Raw genomic sequence first — 17,818 nt, forward strand, 5'->3', positions numbered from 1 at the left:
AAATCTTGTTGCCTCAGTAGACTGGTTTTAAAATTTGCAACCCGGTTCACTCCCCTAGTATTTTGCATACTCCTCAGCATGTCTAGTTGTATAATGACGTTTCAAATTGTATTCCTTGTGCAACGCAACTTTCTCTGTATCAACTACAGAAAAGAGCTATAAGGATTATTCATAAAGTAGATTACTTAAAACACACTAACATATTATTTATTAATTCGGGTTTATTGAAACTACAGGAGCTAGTAAAGTTACAGACATTATGTGTCATGTTTAAGGCTAAAAGTAAAACATTACCAGCAAATTTACAAAAAATGTTTGTCATCACTTCTGAGAATGAAGAGCATAGAAGAAAAGGTCATTTCAATTCTTGACGAAATCTTGTTGCCTCAGTAGACTGGTTTTAAAATTTGCAACCCGGTTCACTCCCCTAGTATTTTGCATACTCCTCAGCATGTCTAGTTGTATAATGACGTTTCAAATTGTATTCCTTGTGCAACGCAACTTTCTCTGTATCAACTACAGAAAAGAGCTATAAGGATTATTCATAAAGTAGATTACTTAAAACACACTAACATATTATTTATTAATTCGGGTTTATTGAAACTACAGGAGCTAGTAAAGTTACAGACATTATGTGTCATGTTTAAGGCTAAAAGTAAAACATTACCAGCAAATTTACAAAAAATGTTTGTCATCACTTCTGAGAATGAAGAGCATAGAAGAAAAGGTCATTTCCAACATCAGTATTCAAGGACAACTTTAAAACAAATGTGTATATCAGTGGTGGGGGTTAAACTATGGAATTCTCTTTACAAGAGATAAAAGATTGTAAAAATATATTCCAATTGAAAAAATATATAAGGACAGAACAATGAGATCATATGGACAGCCATAACTGTTTACATTTTGCTTTATATTTATTATTTTACTTATTTTTTGCCTAGTTTTGTATTTGTTTTGTATCATCCTGTGAGGTGTATACTACTTATTTTGTTTTTTTTGTTCTTTTTGTACATCATGAAGTTTTGCACTTCTTGTGTTTTTTTGTTTGTTTTCGTTATATTTGGATGTAATTGTTTGTTTATATGATATCATTAAGTAAGACTACGTACTATGTTGAAGGGGGCAGAAAAATATAAGATTTTTCTTCATCCTGCTCCTTCTCAGGCATTGGTGTGTAAATGTATAATTTAAAAATTAAGGTATAATTGTCTATCGATCAAAGATGCACATCAATGAAGGAGATAAATAAAAATGAAATGAAATGAAATAAGACACGTCGGGGTGCCCCTGTGAAAGAAATATTGCATCAAAAATCGTCTCTGTCTGGAGCCAACGGGAGGAGGGTGGGGGGTGGAGTTTACAGTTACGGTAGCACAATTAGCCCCGAACGGGTTAACATCACCACGTCTGTATCAGCGCTGGGGTCCAGTGCACCACACTTTTGTATTGTCGCTCGCTCCTTCGGCGGAGTGCTCGTCTTCCCCGCCCGGACTGTTTACAACGGGGGCGGGAGCGAGCAGGCGGGCGAGGGAGGGAGGCAGGGAGGGAGGAAGGAAGAGCGTGTGTCATAGAAAAGCGGCAAAATGTTTCTCTGCTTGCATTACGCAAGTGACATCAATGCATACTTGCCAACCTTGAGACCTCCGAATTCGGGAGATGGGGGGGGTTGAGTTGGGCGGGGTTAGGGGTAGCGGGGGTGTTTTTGTAGCCCGGAAGAGTTAGGGCTGCAAAGGATTCTGGGTATTTGTTCTGTTGTGTTTATGTTGTGTTTAGGTGCGGATGTTCTCCCGAAATGTGTTTGTCATTCTTGTTTGGTGTGGGTTCACAGTGTGGCGCATATTTGTAACAGTGTTAAAATATAAATAAAATAAAATATGACCACCCTCAGTGTGACATGTATGGCTGTTCCTCAAGTATGTCTTGCAATAACCTGCGTGTGTCTCTAGAAGCCTCATACAACATGTGTCTGGGCTGGCACGCTGTTAGTATGGAGAAAAAGATGATGCGGTGACAGATTCTAGAGGACACTGATGACAGTGCCATCACGGCATGCCCTCGATATTGTCGAGAGCCTCATACCACAACGTGATTGGTAGATTTCTTCAGCTCCGCACACAACGCTGTCAAGCGCCATTCATTTAAAACTCGCGGGCCGCACTAACATTAAACTTTCATATTAAGGTGGGGGCCGCAAAATAACGTCTCCCGGGCCACAATTGGCCCGCGGGCCGCGTGTTTGAGACCCCTGCTCTAATTACTTCACATCAAACATTGCTTTCTGAATGTTTTGGGCAGTGGGGGAAATACTGCATATTTCAGTTTTATTATAAAAAAACTAAGTTGTCTTTCACAGAAAAGGCATAAAACATTTTTGTTTTTTTAAACTTTATATCAACCTGAAGTTGATATACTGTACAGATTTACTGTAAGCGTTATATAAATAAAAAAAATAATAATTTGACTTGTTTTTAACATTTTAATGACTTAGACCCTTTATGGTCCCCGGGAGCCCTAAAGGTAAAAACCAAACAAAATCCATATATTTTGTTATGGTTTGAAAATGAAAAAATATCAAAATGGCCCCCGCGTGCTTTCATTTTTCCGTGTGCAGCCCTGAGTGGAAGAAGTTTGGACACCCCTGGTTTAAAGTCATACCCAACGACTTTTTACTGTCAACTGAGTTTCGTTATCAATGATTTCTGCTACGGATTTTTTTCAACGCAAAAAATAAACACTGCAGTATATAATATATACTGATATATTATATTATATTTTTTATATAATATATAAAAATTACCATGTACAATATTACAGTATATGTAACAGCTGCATCATAAAATAGAGAGTAGATCCAGCAGAAAATATACATTATAAACAAAGAGAGGTAGCTAACATAGAAACGGTCAGGTAATAGACAGATATCATCTATTGCTGTATGGCGAGTGATTATACAGCTGGATGGAGTGCGGAATCAATCGTTCTTGAATCGATCACTGCGGGAACGAAGCTGAAGGAGCCTCCGCTGTCCCTCAATTGTCAGGTGGAGTGGGTGGGCAGGATTGTCCATGATGGCCAGCAGTTTGTCCAGTGTCCTCCTTCCTGTCCCTCTCTGACACAAACACCTCCAACTGCCTGCCGATAGTTTGGCCGGCTTTCCGGATCAGTTTGTCAATCCGGTTTAAGTCCCTTTTTGCTGGTGCTGCTCCCCCAACGAACCACTGCAAAGTACAGGGCACTGGCCACAACAGACTGTAGAAAAAATCTCCAACAGCTTGCTGCAAACATTAAAGGACCTAAGCTTCCTCGGGAAAAAGAGTCTGCTCATGCCCTTCTTCGGTGACCACAGATGAGGCGCTAGCTGTCCAACGTCAGGACCCAGGGTGGACCACTCATCTGTGCATCAGTTGGGGACGTCTCTGCGCTGCTGACCTGTCTCCACTCAAGATGATCTCCCGCTGGCCCCACTATGGACTGGACTTTCACACTATTATGTTGGATCCACTATGGACTGGACTCTCACACTATTATGTTAGATCCACTATGGACTGGACTCTCAGTATCATGTTAGATCCACTATGGACTGGACTTTCACACTATTATGTTAGATCCACTATGGAATGCTCCCAACGCAAGCCTCCAGCACATCTTGTCGGGCTGCAAGACCGCACTCTCTCAGGGTCGCTATAGATGGCGCCACGACCAGGTCCTGAGGAAACTAGCGGAGGTGCTGGAGGGGTGTCGACAGGGCAGCAAAGAATCACCACCAGCAGAGAACCATACCAGCTTTGTCACGGAAGGGGGGGGTCAAAGATACATCAGGCCAAGAGAGACAGCAGCAAGGCCCTTTTCCCCAGACCAGGAGTGGGACATGAGGGTTGACCTCAATAGGCAGCTCCGGTTCCCCACGGAGATCACCACTACATCTCTCCGCCCGGATATTGTAGTGTGGTCCAGCAAGGCAAGAGTGGTGCACCTTATTGAGCTGACCGTACCATCGGAGGAGGGGATCGAGGCCGCCTTTGAGCACAAGAAGGCCAAGTACTCGGAGCTGGCTGCTGAGTGCCGGGAGGCTGGCTGGAAGACAACCATCTACCCAGTAGAAGTTGGCTGCCGAGGCTACGTGGGGCTGTCAACCACACGCCTTTTGAGGGACGTAGGAGTGACTGGAAGAAAGCTGAGAAAGGCCATAAAAGATCTGGCAGAGGAGGCCGAGAAAGGCAGCTTTTGGCTCTGGCTGAGGAGGAAGGACAGGAGCTGGGGAAAGAACAACTAACCCCGATAACAGCCGCAGGGGGTAACAGCTATCAGCTGCAGGGGGTGACAGGGAGACGTCCCTGTCACTGCTCCGCCACCAGGAGACGTTCCAGGATTAAAGGAGTGAAACGTTGGTGAATGGTGGTTCCTGGCTGATGACCCTGCAGCTGACCCGTGGGCACTGGAGGAGGTGCGACAGGCAGCAATGCCAAGCAGGAAATACTACCTACCTGTTCATTAACTGACTGGACTCTCACTATTATGTTAGATCCACTATGGACTGGACTCTCACACTATTATGTTAAATCCACTATGGACTGGACTCTCACACTATTATGTTGGATCCACTATGGACTGGACTCTCACACTATTATGTTAGATCCACTATGGACTGGACTCTCACTATTATGTTAGATCCACTATGGACTGGACTCTCACAATATTATGTTAGATCCACTATGGACTGGACTCTCACACTATTATGTTAGATCCACTATGGACTGGACTCTCACTATTATGTTAGATCCACTGTGGACTGGACTCTCACTATTATGTTAGATCCACTATGGACTGGACTCTCACTATTATGTTAGATCCACTATGGACTGGACTCACACAATATTAAGCTAGATCCACTATGGACTGGACTCTCACTATTATGTTGGATCCACTATGGACTGGACTCTCACAATATTAAGCTAGATCCACTATGGACTGGACTCTCACTATTATGTTAGATCCACTATGGACTGGACTCTCACTATTATGTTAGATCCACTATGGACTGGACTCTCACAATGTTATGTTAGATCCACTATGGACTAAACTCTCACAATATAATGCTAGATCCACTGATGTCCATTGCACAGGTCGCCCAGGGGGTCGGGGGTGTCCCCACATCTGCGGTCCCCTCCAAGGTTTCTCATTGTCCCATTGGGTTGAGTTTTTTCTTGCCCTGATGTGGGATCTGAAACGAGTATGTCGTTGTGGCTTGTGCAGCCCTTTGAGACACTCGTGATTTAGGACTATATAAGTAAACATTGATTGATTGATTGATTGATTCTTGTATACAACTTTGCTGTTGTCCTTCCAGTCCCGTTTGCCAGTTTACCCCACGTACTCCTCTTCAGAAATAGTCTGAATAGTCTTACAATTTTAACTGTTAAACTGAGAAGAAGAAAACAAATACAGATTATAAAGTGTCTTCAATGTGCAGGGCCGCTGTTCATTAGGAGGACAGCTGAATGGCTGAGAAGACACACTTGGATGGGGAGGAAGGAGGAAAAGAGACCAAGAAAAGGAGGGAGGCAGGGCAAAGGGATGTAGAGAGCAATGGAGGGCAGTCACCTGTGGTGTGGGAATGGAGCAGCACTCTCCACGGGGGTTGGTGGTCTCCCCCCCCTTACACTTACCTCATCACTCCCTCCTGTTCCTTCCTCAAAGGGTGGGGTGGAGGAGTGCACATTAGTGAGGAAAAACCCTAAAAAAGTGAAGAGAAAGTAAGGATGAGGCTCACAGATTAAACATTACATGGTGAATGGTAAATGGGTTATACTTGTTGTCAGATTCAAACACTGATGACATCTATTAAAACAGGGGAGAAGCAAGGAATTATGCAGAGACAGAGTTAAATGTTGCTCAATTGAGGAAAGAGGTTAGTTGGGCTATACTCGTAGTTACAGCCAGAGGTGGGTAGAGTATCCAGAAATTGTACTCAAGTAAGAGTACTGTTACTTTAGAGATGTGTTACTCAAGTAAAAGTAAGGAGTAGTCACCCAAATATTTACTTGAGTAAAAGTAAAAAGTATGTTGTGAAAAAACTCCTCAAGTACTGAGTAACTGATGAGTAACCTGTTCGTTTAATGATGACGGCAACAAATAATGCACAAAAACATAAAAATAGCAATGAGCAAATTCAGAGCCAGGAATGTCTCTTAAGCAACTAAAACAATAATATATATTACATAATAATACATTAACATAAAAAAAAATAAGGCAAATTGAGCCACAATAACTTAACAGCACCATAGGCTCAGTAGGCAGAGATTACAAAGGAAAATAACAAGTTAGCCTTTACGCAAACCATAAACTGATAGGTGTGGGCTGCACCTGGGAACACACTGTGCACTTCTGATTGGTGTTTCTATGCACGTGTGTGTGTGTGTGTGTGTGTGTGTGTGTGTGTGTGTGTGTGTGTGTGTGTGTGTGTGTGTGTGTGTGTGTGTGTGTGTGTGTGTGTGTGTGTGTGTGTGTGTGTGTGTGTGTGTGTGTGTGTGTGTGTGTGTGTGTGTGTCCGTCTCTCTATGAGGCTGCAGTGCGTTAATAAATGTCCCCACACGATGTACATTTGACAGTGATTCATAGCAGGGAAGCTAACATCAGCCTACGGTGACAGCCAAAATATCTACTAACGTTACTTACCGCGATGTGCTTCCTCAAATTTGACGTTGAGTTCATGTAAGCTTAAGCTTGTTAATCATGTGACCGCCTGGCTCTGTTTGATTGGTGAAACAGAGTCAAACGTCACCAGTGACTGTATTTGATTGGTGAAACAGAGTCAAACGTCACCAGTGACTGTATTTGATTGGTGAAACAGAGTCAAACGTCACCAGTGACTGTATTTGATTGGTGAAACGCAGGCATGCGATAGATCCTACTTTGAAGGTCTGTCTGACAAACCAAAACAAACAAAGCGTGCATTAACAGATCGATACAAATCAGTAGCGAGTAACGAGCTGAATGTAGATAAATGGAGCGGAGCAAAAGTCGCCTTTCTTCTCTATAAATATACTCAAGTAAAAGTAAAAGTACGTTGCGTTAAAACTACTCTTAGAAGTACAATTTATCCCAAAAGTTACTCAAGTAGATGTAACGGAGTAAATGTAGCACGTTACTACCCACCTCTGGTTACAGATCCAAACTTCACTCTAAAGTCCAGCCCACATGCTTCCTCTATTTATTTGGGAGGTCCCTGGTTACATCACTGTAGCTATCGCTGAGGGAAGGGGGGTAATCTCGACAGCTCCAGTTAGACACAATATGTGATTATACAAGAAATGCAAATGTGTTGACACTGGTGCTATCGCCTTGTCTCTGCACTGTCTGCGTCACGGCGGTGTTCGGCCTCCGTTCCTGTACACAGACACTGATGCCAGACTGGCTTGCAATCTTTTGGAATTGCCAGCTTTGCACAGACAAAGAAAAAATACCACTTCAGCAAAATTAATAATAACTATAGCAACGGCCCTTAAGCATAAGAGTTGTGTGATAATATATACATCATTATTCTAACATTTGTATAGCGCTTTTCTACCTTCAAGGTACTCAAAGCGCTTTGACACTATTTCCACATTTACCCATTCACACACACATTCACACACTGATGGTGGGAGCCACCCATCAGGAGCAAGGGTGAAGCGTCTTGCTCAAGGACGCAACGGACGTGACTAGGTCGGTAGAAGCTGGGGATCAAACCGGGAACCCTCAGGTTGCTGACACGGCCACTCTCCCGACCGCGCCACGCCGTTCCCATGTACAGTACAGTACAGTACATGTATAAGTATATACTGTTATAGCATTGTTAACAGTATTAAAAACCGAATCAAGATGAAGGTATAATTCCAAGTGTTTGCATCCGCTATGAAGTGCTATTTTTAAAATGCCACACTCTCGACATTTAAAAATACATAAATAATTTCCTTCCATTCCGACATTCAATTCCACGTGCTGGGTGGAATATTGCTCGCAAAAGTTTTAACTCGAAAACAATAGTCTCTATACTCGCGATTTGTTTTTTTACTTGTAGAAAAATGTTGTTGTTTTTACTTACGAATTGTTTTAATTGAAGAAAATTGTCTTTATTTATTTTACTGTTTTAATTGGTTTTACCCTTTAAAAAACGTTTTTAACCATATTTATTTTTATATTGGTTTTATATTGGTTTTATATTTTTTGTTTTTTGTTTTTATTCAGTCATTGGTGGAGCATAATATTGTTTTTAATATTGTTTTTAATCATATTTATTTTAATATTGGTTTTATATGTATTTATTTTTTGTTTTTATTCAGTCATTGGTGGAGCATAATATTGTTTTTAATATTGTTTTTAATCATATTTATTTTTATATTGGTTTTATATTGGTTTTATATTTATTTATTTTTTGTTTTTATTCAGTCATTGGTGGAGCATAATGTTGTTTATAATATTGTTTTTAACATGGCTGTGCAGCACTTTGGAAACATTCTTGTTGTTTAAATGTGCTATATAAATAAAGTGGATTGGATTGGATTGGATTTATACTTGCAGAAAATAGTTATTTTTACTTGCAAATCTTAAAAAATAAAAATAAAAATATTTATATGTGTCATTTGTTTTACTTGCAAATTGTTTTTAATTGAAGAAAATAGTTTTTATACTTGTGAATCATATTTTTACTTGCAGAAAAGTTTGTTTTACTCGCGAATCGTTTTTGTTTTTTTGAAGAAAATAGTTTTTATACTCGCAAATCTTTTTATTTTTAACTTGCGAATAGTTTTTTTTACTTTCAGAAATACATACACGGCAATTCACGAAATGATGCGATCTATACATGTTTTCATCAACTTATCATTTTATGTTATTTTTTTTTGTTTTACATGGCTACTTGCTTTATGTTGACGGACAACTCAAGATTACGCAAACCTAAACATACACTAAAGATGACCTATATAATGTTTTCATATTGTTAAACAAAGATAGGCGAACACACGTCCACAGAGCTAAAAATATCTTGTGGTGTACCTCAGGGATCAATACTCGGACCAAAAATTGTTCAATCTCTATATAAATTACATTTGTAAAGTTACAAAATTATTTGCAGATGATACAACTATGTTTTGTTCAGGAGAGAACACACAAAAGATAATACAAATAATAACAGAAAAAGATGGTTTGACAAAAACAGACTATCTCTGAATCTCAGTAAAACTAAAATAATGCTATTTGGTAACAGTAGAGGATAAAGTGGGTGTAATAATAGATGATAACATGAATTGGAAACCTCATGTAAAAAATATACAACATAAAGTAGCAAGAAACACGTCAATAATGAATTAAGCAAAACATTTTTGTGGCGGTTGCCCTCCTCAGCAACTTTTCAGTCTCTCGCGCATGCGTGGCTCGTCTGGCTCAAACTCCAACTCCAACAACGTGTCTCGGGCCCGGCTGCTGCTAATAAGGGCGACAGGTGATTAGATAACCGGCCCCAGCTGGGCAATCCACTCACCTGCCGCTGGCTTGGAGGCCGGTCCTTACACACCCAAGCTCCGTACACTTCATTCACTAACTGTGTTAAAAAAAAAGATGAATTAGAATAATCCATAATGTTGGATATAGAGAACATACAAACACTTTATTTATTAAATCACAATTATTGAAATTCAACGATTTGGTGCATTTGCAAACAGCTAAAACGATGCACAAATCAAACTATAACCTGCTAGCCAAGAATGTACAACAATTCTTCTCAACAAAAGAGAAGATAATCTAATTTAAATCATTTGTACACTCGTATAACACTTAAAACCTTTAGCATATCAGTATGTGGAATTAAATTATGGAACGGATTAAGCAAATAAATCCAACAAAGCACCAATATGATTCAGTTTAAGAGACCATAGGTTGTGAGTTCAAACCCCGGCCGAGTCATACCAAAGACTATAAAAATGGGAGCCATTACATCACCAAAAATGATTCTATATGTATTATTTATTTATTTAATATTTGTTTGCTTACTATGGTATATTATTTACTTATTATTTATTTGTTCACTGTTCTGTTACAGAGAACAGGGAAATTGGATAAAATTGCTATGGTATGAAAATGGGGTAGGATTAAATAAGCTCTGCTTCTTCCTACTCCTTTTCGGACATGCTGTAATGAAACAACTGGAATTGAGTGATGTGTCACATTGCATCGTGTGCATGTTCCACATAAACTGAAACTGAACCGAACTGAAATTTTGTAAAATGTACTTTTTTTTAAAATTTGTATTTATTTTTGTTACGGTCGGGTCGCATGATGATGCGGGGTATGTTCTCCCAGGGTGCAAAGGACGAATCCGGACAGGACTTGCAAGTAAGGACTTGATTTAAGAAGTTAAACAACACAAAACAGGTACAAAACAGAAAACAAACCGACTGGATAAAGTGCCGAGCGCACCGGAAGCTAAGGCTACAACTTAGCACAGGCTAAGATCACTAGCAGGGGCTAGGAGACAAGCAAAAACTCACGTAACAGTCGCGTGACGCAAATAAAGAAGCCAGACCGACTGACTGGAAAAGGCAGGCTTAAATAATGTCAATGGTTGCAAACAGGTGCGCGTCCGGAACACCAGCGGCAGGTGAAAATAATAAGTAGCTATGGAAAGGTGCACAAACAGGAACTAAAGGAGTCAAAAACTAACAGAAAAACCCAAACAGAACACGATCCGTGCAGCGGATCGCAACAATTTTTTTGAATCAATCCGAGAAAATAATACACAATAATACCATAATAATCCAATTCCAAAACCAAATCATTCAGAATATCAATCAACCGAGCAATTGAGAGGACACACAAACATGACATAAAACCATCCAAAAGTAGTCAAACAAAAAATGAATAATATCAACAACAGTATCAATATTAGAGGCCTACTGAAAGCCACTACTACTGACCACGCAGTCTGATAGTTTATATATCAATGATGAAATCTTAACATTGCAACACATGCCGATACGGCCGGGTTAACTTATAAAGTGCAATTTTAAATTTCCCGCCACACTTCCGGTTGAAAACGTCTATGTATGATGACGTATGCGCGTGACGTAAACGGTTGATACGGAAGTGTTGGTACCCCATTGAATACAATACAAAAAAGCTCTGTTTTCATTTCATAATTCCACAGTATTCTGGACATCTGTGTTGGTGAATCTTTTGCAATTTGTTTAATGAACAATGGAGACTGCAAAGAAGAAAGTTGTAGGCGGGATCGGTGTATTAGCGGCTGGCTGCAGCAACACAACCAAGAGGACTTACTTGGATAGCAGACGCGCTAGCCGCCAAATACACCTTAACTTCCTCTTTCTCGCCGACCGCATCTGTGATCGGGTGAAGTCCTTCGTTGCGCCGTCGATCGCTGGAACGCAGGTGAGCACGGGTGTTGATGAGCAGATGAGGGCTGGCTGGCATAGGTGGATAGCTAATGTTTTTAGCATAGCTCTGTGAGGTCCGGTTGTTAAGTTAGCTTCAATGGCGTCATTAGCAACAGCATTGTTAACCTTCGCCAGGCTGGAAAGCATTAACCGTGTAGTTACAGGTCCATGGTTTAATAGTATTGTTGATCTTCTGTCTATCCTTCCAGTCAGGGATTTATTTATTTTGTTTCTATATGCAGTTAAGCACGATGCTATCACGTTATCTCCGTAGCTAAAGTGTTTCGTCGATGTACTGTCGTGGAGATAAAAGTCACTGTGAATGTCCATTTCGCGTTCTCGACTCTCATTTTCAAGAGGATATAGTATCCGAGGTGGTTTAAAATACAAATCCGTGATCCACAATAGAAAAAGGAGAGAGTGTGGAATCCAATGAGCCAGCTTGTACCTAAGTTACAGTCAGAGCGAAAAAAGATACGTCCTGCACTGCACTCTAGTCCTTCACTCTCACGTTCCTCATCCACAAATATTTCATCCTGGCTCAAATTAATGGGGTAATCGTCGCTTTCTCGGTCCGAATCGCTCTTGCTGCATTGAAAACCATAGGAAAATGTGAGGAGCCTGTCAACTGACAAACATTTTTTTTAAATTTAAACTGGGATAGCAGATCCATTCTATGTGTCATACTTGATCATTTCGCGATATTGCCATATTTTTGCTGAAAGGATTTAGTAGAGAACAACGACGATAAAGATCGCAACTTTTGGTATCTGATAAAAAAAAGCCTTGCCTGTACCGGAAGTAGCGTGACGTCACAGGAGCTAGTATTCCTCACAATTCCCCGTTGTTTACAATGGAGCGAGAGAGATTCGGACCGAGAAAGTGACGATTACCCCATTAATTTGAGCGAGGATGAAAGATTCGTAGATGAGGAACGTTACAGTGAAGGACTTGAGAGGCAGTGATGGACGAATCTTTTTTCGCTCTGACCGTAACTTAGGTACAAGCTGGCTCATTGGATTCCACACTCTCCTTTTTCTATTGTAGATCACAGATTTGTATTTTAAACCATCTCAGATACTATATCCTCTTGAAAATGAGAGTCGAAAACGCGAAATGGACATTCACAGTGACTCCATCCATCCATCCATCCATCTTCAACCGCTTATCCGGAATCGGGTCGCGGGGACAGCAGCTCCAGCAAAGACCCCCAGACTTCCCTCTCCAGAGCAACATTTGCAACTTCCTCCTGGGGAATCCCGAAGCGTTCCCAGGCCAGAGAGGAGATGTAATCCCCCCATCTGGTCCTTGGCCTGCCGCGGGGTCTCCTCCCAGTGGGACGTGCAACGAGGACCTCCCTAGGGAGACGCTCGTGAGGCATCCGCACGAGATGCCCGAACCACCTAAGCTGGCTCCTTTCCAAGCGAAGGAGCAGCGGCTCTACTCCGAGTCTCTCTCGGGTGACTGCACTTCTCACCCTATCTCTAAGGGAGATGCCAGCCACCCTTCTGAGGAAACTCATTTCGGCCGCTTGTATCTGCGATCTTATTCTTTCGGTCATTACCCACACTTCATGACCATAGGTGAGAGTAGGAATGTAGATAGCTCGGTAGACCGAGAGCTTTGCCTTGTGGCTCAGCTCCCGTTTCGTCACAACAGTGCGGCAGAGAGACTGCAATACTGCCCCAGCTGCTCCGATGGTCCGGCTGATTTCCTTCTCCATCTTTCCCTCACTCGTGAACAAGACCCCGAGATACTTAAACTCCTCCACCTGGGACAGAGTCCTGTCCCCTACCCGGACTGTACAAACCATCGGTTTCCTGCTGAGAACCATGGCCTCAGATTTGGAGATGCTGATCCTCATTCCAGCCGCTGAACACTCGGCTGCGAACCGATCCAGTGAGAGCTGAAGGTCACGAACCGAAGGTGCCATCAGGACCACATCATCTGCAAACAGCAGTGATGCAACCTTTAGCCCCCCGAGACGTATACCCTCTCCGCCATGGCCACGACTCCGCCTAGAAATCCTGTCCATGAAAATCACAAACAGGATAGGTGACAGAGCGCAGCCCTGGCGGAGACCAACCCCCACTGGAAACGGATCCGACTTACATCCAAGCACCCGGACACAACTCTCGCTTTGGTTGTACAGAGATTGGATGGCCCTCAACAGGGTTCCCCTCACTCCGTACTCCTTCAGCACCTCCCACAAGATCTCCCGAGGGACGCGGTCATATGCCTTCTCCAAATCCACAAAACACATGTAGACTGGATAGGCATACTCCCAGGCCCTCTCCAGGATTCCCGCAAGCGTAAAGAGTTGGTCAGTTGTTCCACGACCAGGACGGAATCCACATTGCTCCTCTTGAATCTGAGGTTCGACTATCGGCCGGACCCTCCTTTCCAGTACCTTGGCGTAAACTTTCCCAGGGAGGCTGAGTAGTGTGATTCACAGTGACTGAACATGTAAATACACGATTAATAATTCAGCTTTGCGAAGCTAAAAAAAATAGAAGCTAACCTAGCTACGTAGCCAACGTGATAGCAGCAGTCTCAAATGCAGATAGAAACTAAATTAAAAAAAAACCTGACTGGATGGATAGACAGAAGATCAATAATACTATTAAACCATGAACATGTAAATACACGATTAATAATATTCCGCTTGGCGAAGCTAAAAAAACAGAAGCTAACCTAGCTACGTAGCCAACGTGATAGCAGCAGTCTCAAATGCAGATAGAAACTAAATTTAAAAAAAACCTGACTGGATGGATAGACAGAAGATCAATAATACTATTAAACCATGAACATGTAAATACACGATTAATAATATTCCGCTTGGCGAAGCTAAAAAAAACAGAAGCTAACCTAGCTGCGTAGCCAACGCGATAGCGTCAGTCTCAAATGCAGATAGAAACTAAATTAAAAAAAACCCTGACTGGATGGATAGACAGAAGATCAATAATACTATTAGACCATGAACATGTAAATACACGATTAATAATATTCCGCTTGGCTAAGCTAAAAAAACAGAAGCTAAAAAAACAGAAGGTAACCTAGCTGCGTAGCCAACGCGATAGCGTCAGTCTCAAATGCAGATAGAAACTAAATAAAAAAAACCCTGACTGGATGGATAGACAGAAGATCAATAATACGATTAAACCATGAACATGTAAATACACAATTAATAATATTCCGCTTGGCGAAGCTAAAAAAATAGAAGCTAACCTAGCTACGTAGCCAACGCGATAGCGTCAGTCTCAAATGCAGATAGAAACTAAATAAAAAAAAACCCTGACTGGATGGATAGACAGAAGATCAATAATACTATTAAACCATGAACATGTAAATACACGATTAATAATATTCCGCTTGGCGAAGCTAAAAAAACAGAAGCTAACCTAGCTGCGTAGCTAACTTAGATGCGGCGGCGGGCGTTGTACGCTTTTGACGACACCCCTGCCGCCATCAGAGTCGGCAAGAAAAATATATTTCCCCAAAGTTACGTACGTCACATGCACATATCAACACGCACGTACGGGCAAGCGATCAAATGTTTGGAAGCCAAAGCTGTACTCCCCGTAGTGCGTCTGTTATCCTGCTCAAAACACAACACAACCTCCTGGTGTTGGTGTTGCTGTAATCCGCCGCTCCACCGATCGCACCTGCAACTTTCTTATTTGCAGTCTCCATTGTCCAGTAAACAAATTGCTCAATCGCTTTATTAACAAGCCGTAACTGGTTGTAGTTCAAAAAGTAACGCACACACATACACGAGCTGCTGTTAGCCAAAAGTCACGCTCACACACACTCAAGTTCTCCGCCAACTCACTCGCGCATGCGCGTTCCCCAAACCCTTAAAGACACAGTACACTAATGCAAATATCACAGATATTACAGTATTGTATTTAGCCGCTAATACACCGATCGATCCCACCTACAACGTTCTTCTTTGCAGTCTCCATTGTTCATTAAACAAATTGCAAAAAGATTCACCAACACAGATGTCCAGAATACTGTGGAATTTTGTCGAAGAAAACAAGAGGCTTTTCTATCGGGTCCGATGGGGTCCAACCACTTCCGTTGCTTTTGTGACGTCACGCGCATAAATCATATCCAAAGGAGTTTTTCAACCGGAAGTGTGGCAGGAAGTTTAAAGGCCTACTGAAATTAATTTTTTTTTATTTAAACGGGGATAGCAGATCTATTCTATGTGTCATACTTGATCATTTCGCGATATTGCCATATTTTTGCTGAAAGGATTTAGTATAGAACAACGACGATAAAGATTGCAACTTTTGGTATCTGATAAAAAAAAAGGCTTGCCCCTACCGGAAGTAGCGTGACGTAGTCAGTTGAACATATACGCAAAGTTCCCTATTGTTTACAGTGATGGCCGCATGAAGTGAGAGAGATTCGGACCGAGGAAGCGACAATTTCCCCATTAATTTGAGCGAGGATGAAATATTTGTGGATGAGTAAAGTGCAAGTGAAGGACTAGTGGGGAGTTGAAGCTATTCAGATAGGGAAGATGCTGTGAGAGCCGGGGGTGACCTGATATTCAGCTGGGAATGACTACAACAGTAAATAAACACAAGACATATATATACTCTATTAGCCACAACACAACCAGGCTTATATTTAATATGCCACAAATTAATCCTGCATAAAAACACCTACGTGTTTGTTATGCTAGCTCCTAGCTCCTCTGCTAGCTCCTAGCTCCATAGAACACGCCAATACAATTCAAACACCTGATCAACACACACAATCACTCAGCCCAAAAGACCGTTCACCTAACCCAAGGTTCATAAAGCTTATATATTTTCAAAAAGTTACGTACATACGCAAAAAAAAGTTGCGCACATACGGTCAAGCGATCAAATGTTTAGAAGCCAAAGCTGCATACTCACAGTAGCACGTCTGCGTCTTTGTCATCCAAATCAAAGTAATCCTGGTAAGAGTCAGTGTTGTCCCAGTTCTCAACAGGCGTCTGTGTAACGAAGTCAAAAGTCCTCCTGGTTAGAGTCTCTGTTATCCGAGTTCTTCCATCTTGACTGCATCTTTCGGGAATGTAAACAAAGAAGCGCCGGCTGTGTACTGTTGTTGCTGACTACGTTCGAAAAATACGTCCATTTCGCACCGACAACTTTCTTCTTTGCTTGCTCAGCTTCTTTCTCCATAATGCAATGAACATGATTGCAACAGATTCACGAACACAGATGTCCACAATACTGTGGAATTATGAAATGAAAACAGAGCTTTTTCGTATTGGCTTCAATGTGGAAGGCATACCCGTGTCCGCCGGTCTACGTCACGCGCATACGTCATCCTCAGAGGCGTTTCGAACCGGAAGTTTAGCGGCAAATTTAAAATGTCACTTTATAAGTTAACCCGGCCGTATTGGCATGTGTTATAATGTTAAGATTTCATCATTGATATATAAACTATCAGACTGCGTGGTCGGTAGTAGTGGCTTTCAGTAGGCCTTTAAAATGTCACTTTATAAGTTAACCCGGCCGTATTGGCATGTGTTGCAATGTTAAGATTTCATCATTGATATATAAACTATCAGATTGCGTGGTTGGTAGTAGTGGCTTTCAGTAGGCCTTTAATAGGAATTCCCACATAGCAGTGATTAGAAATCCCTCATTGACATTATCACCACAGCCATTTATATAGAACAAAATAAAAATGTACCTTGATATCCCATTTTTCACCAGTGTTTCGGCACGGTTGGGAAAATCGTGACGACAACTTGATCAGAGTACACGTGATGACATCCCTCTTAATGGGCATTGGTGTGTGTGTGCTGGCCCTTGTTCCTCGGGCAGCTGCTTCCAGATGACCCCCGGCAGCGAGCTGTCACTAGACATCTGCATCACACACACTCCTGCGTCTGTGTATGTGTGTGTGTGTGTGCGTGTGTTCTGGCAATTGCTTACTTAATGGGGACTCACCTTTAGGGGACCTCTGACGGTATGGGGACAACAAAACAGGTCCCCTAAAGGGAATTTTTTTAAAATGATAGTCAGATCCATTCTGAAGATGCCTAAGTGATTTTTAAGCTTTGGCCCATAAAACATGTTCATTGGTTGGTTTGAGTGTGAGACATTTGCACAGCAGCCCCCTCGTCGGGCTGTAGCTGGTACTGCACCGGCTGCTTTTTTTTAAATGGTCCTCAGTAGTCACGTACACATTTGTGTGAATTATGCAAAATGATTTACATTTGGTCCCCATATTAACTCTTTTTCCCCAGCGTCCCCCAGTAAGAATGATCAGCACATTACTTCATCAATCCAGAGATTTAAAAACGTGAGACATCAACAAGGAAAAGTAGCTTCCATATGAGGAGGTGTGAACAAGTGATGACATAGATCATGGTCCCA

This window comes from Entelurus aequoreus, linkage group LG19, assembly GCF_033978785.1.
Source record: "Entelurus aequoreus isolate RoL-2023_Sb linkage group LG19, RoL_Eaeq_v1.1, whole genome shotgun sequence".
Taxonomy (NCBI): Eukaryota; Metazoa; Chordata; class Actinopteri; order Syngnathiformes; family Syngnathidae; genus Entelurus; species Entelurus aequoreus.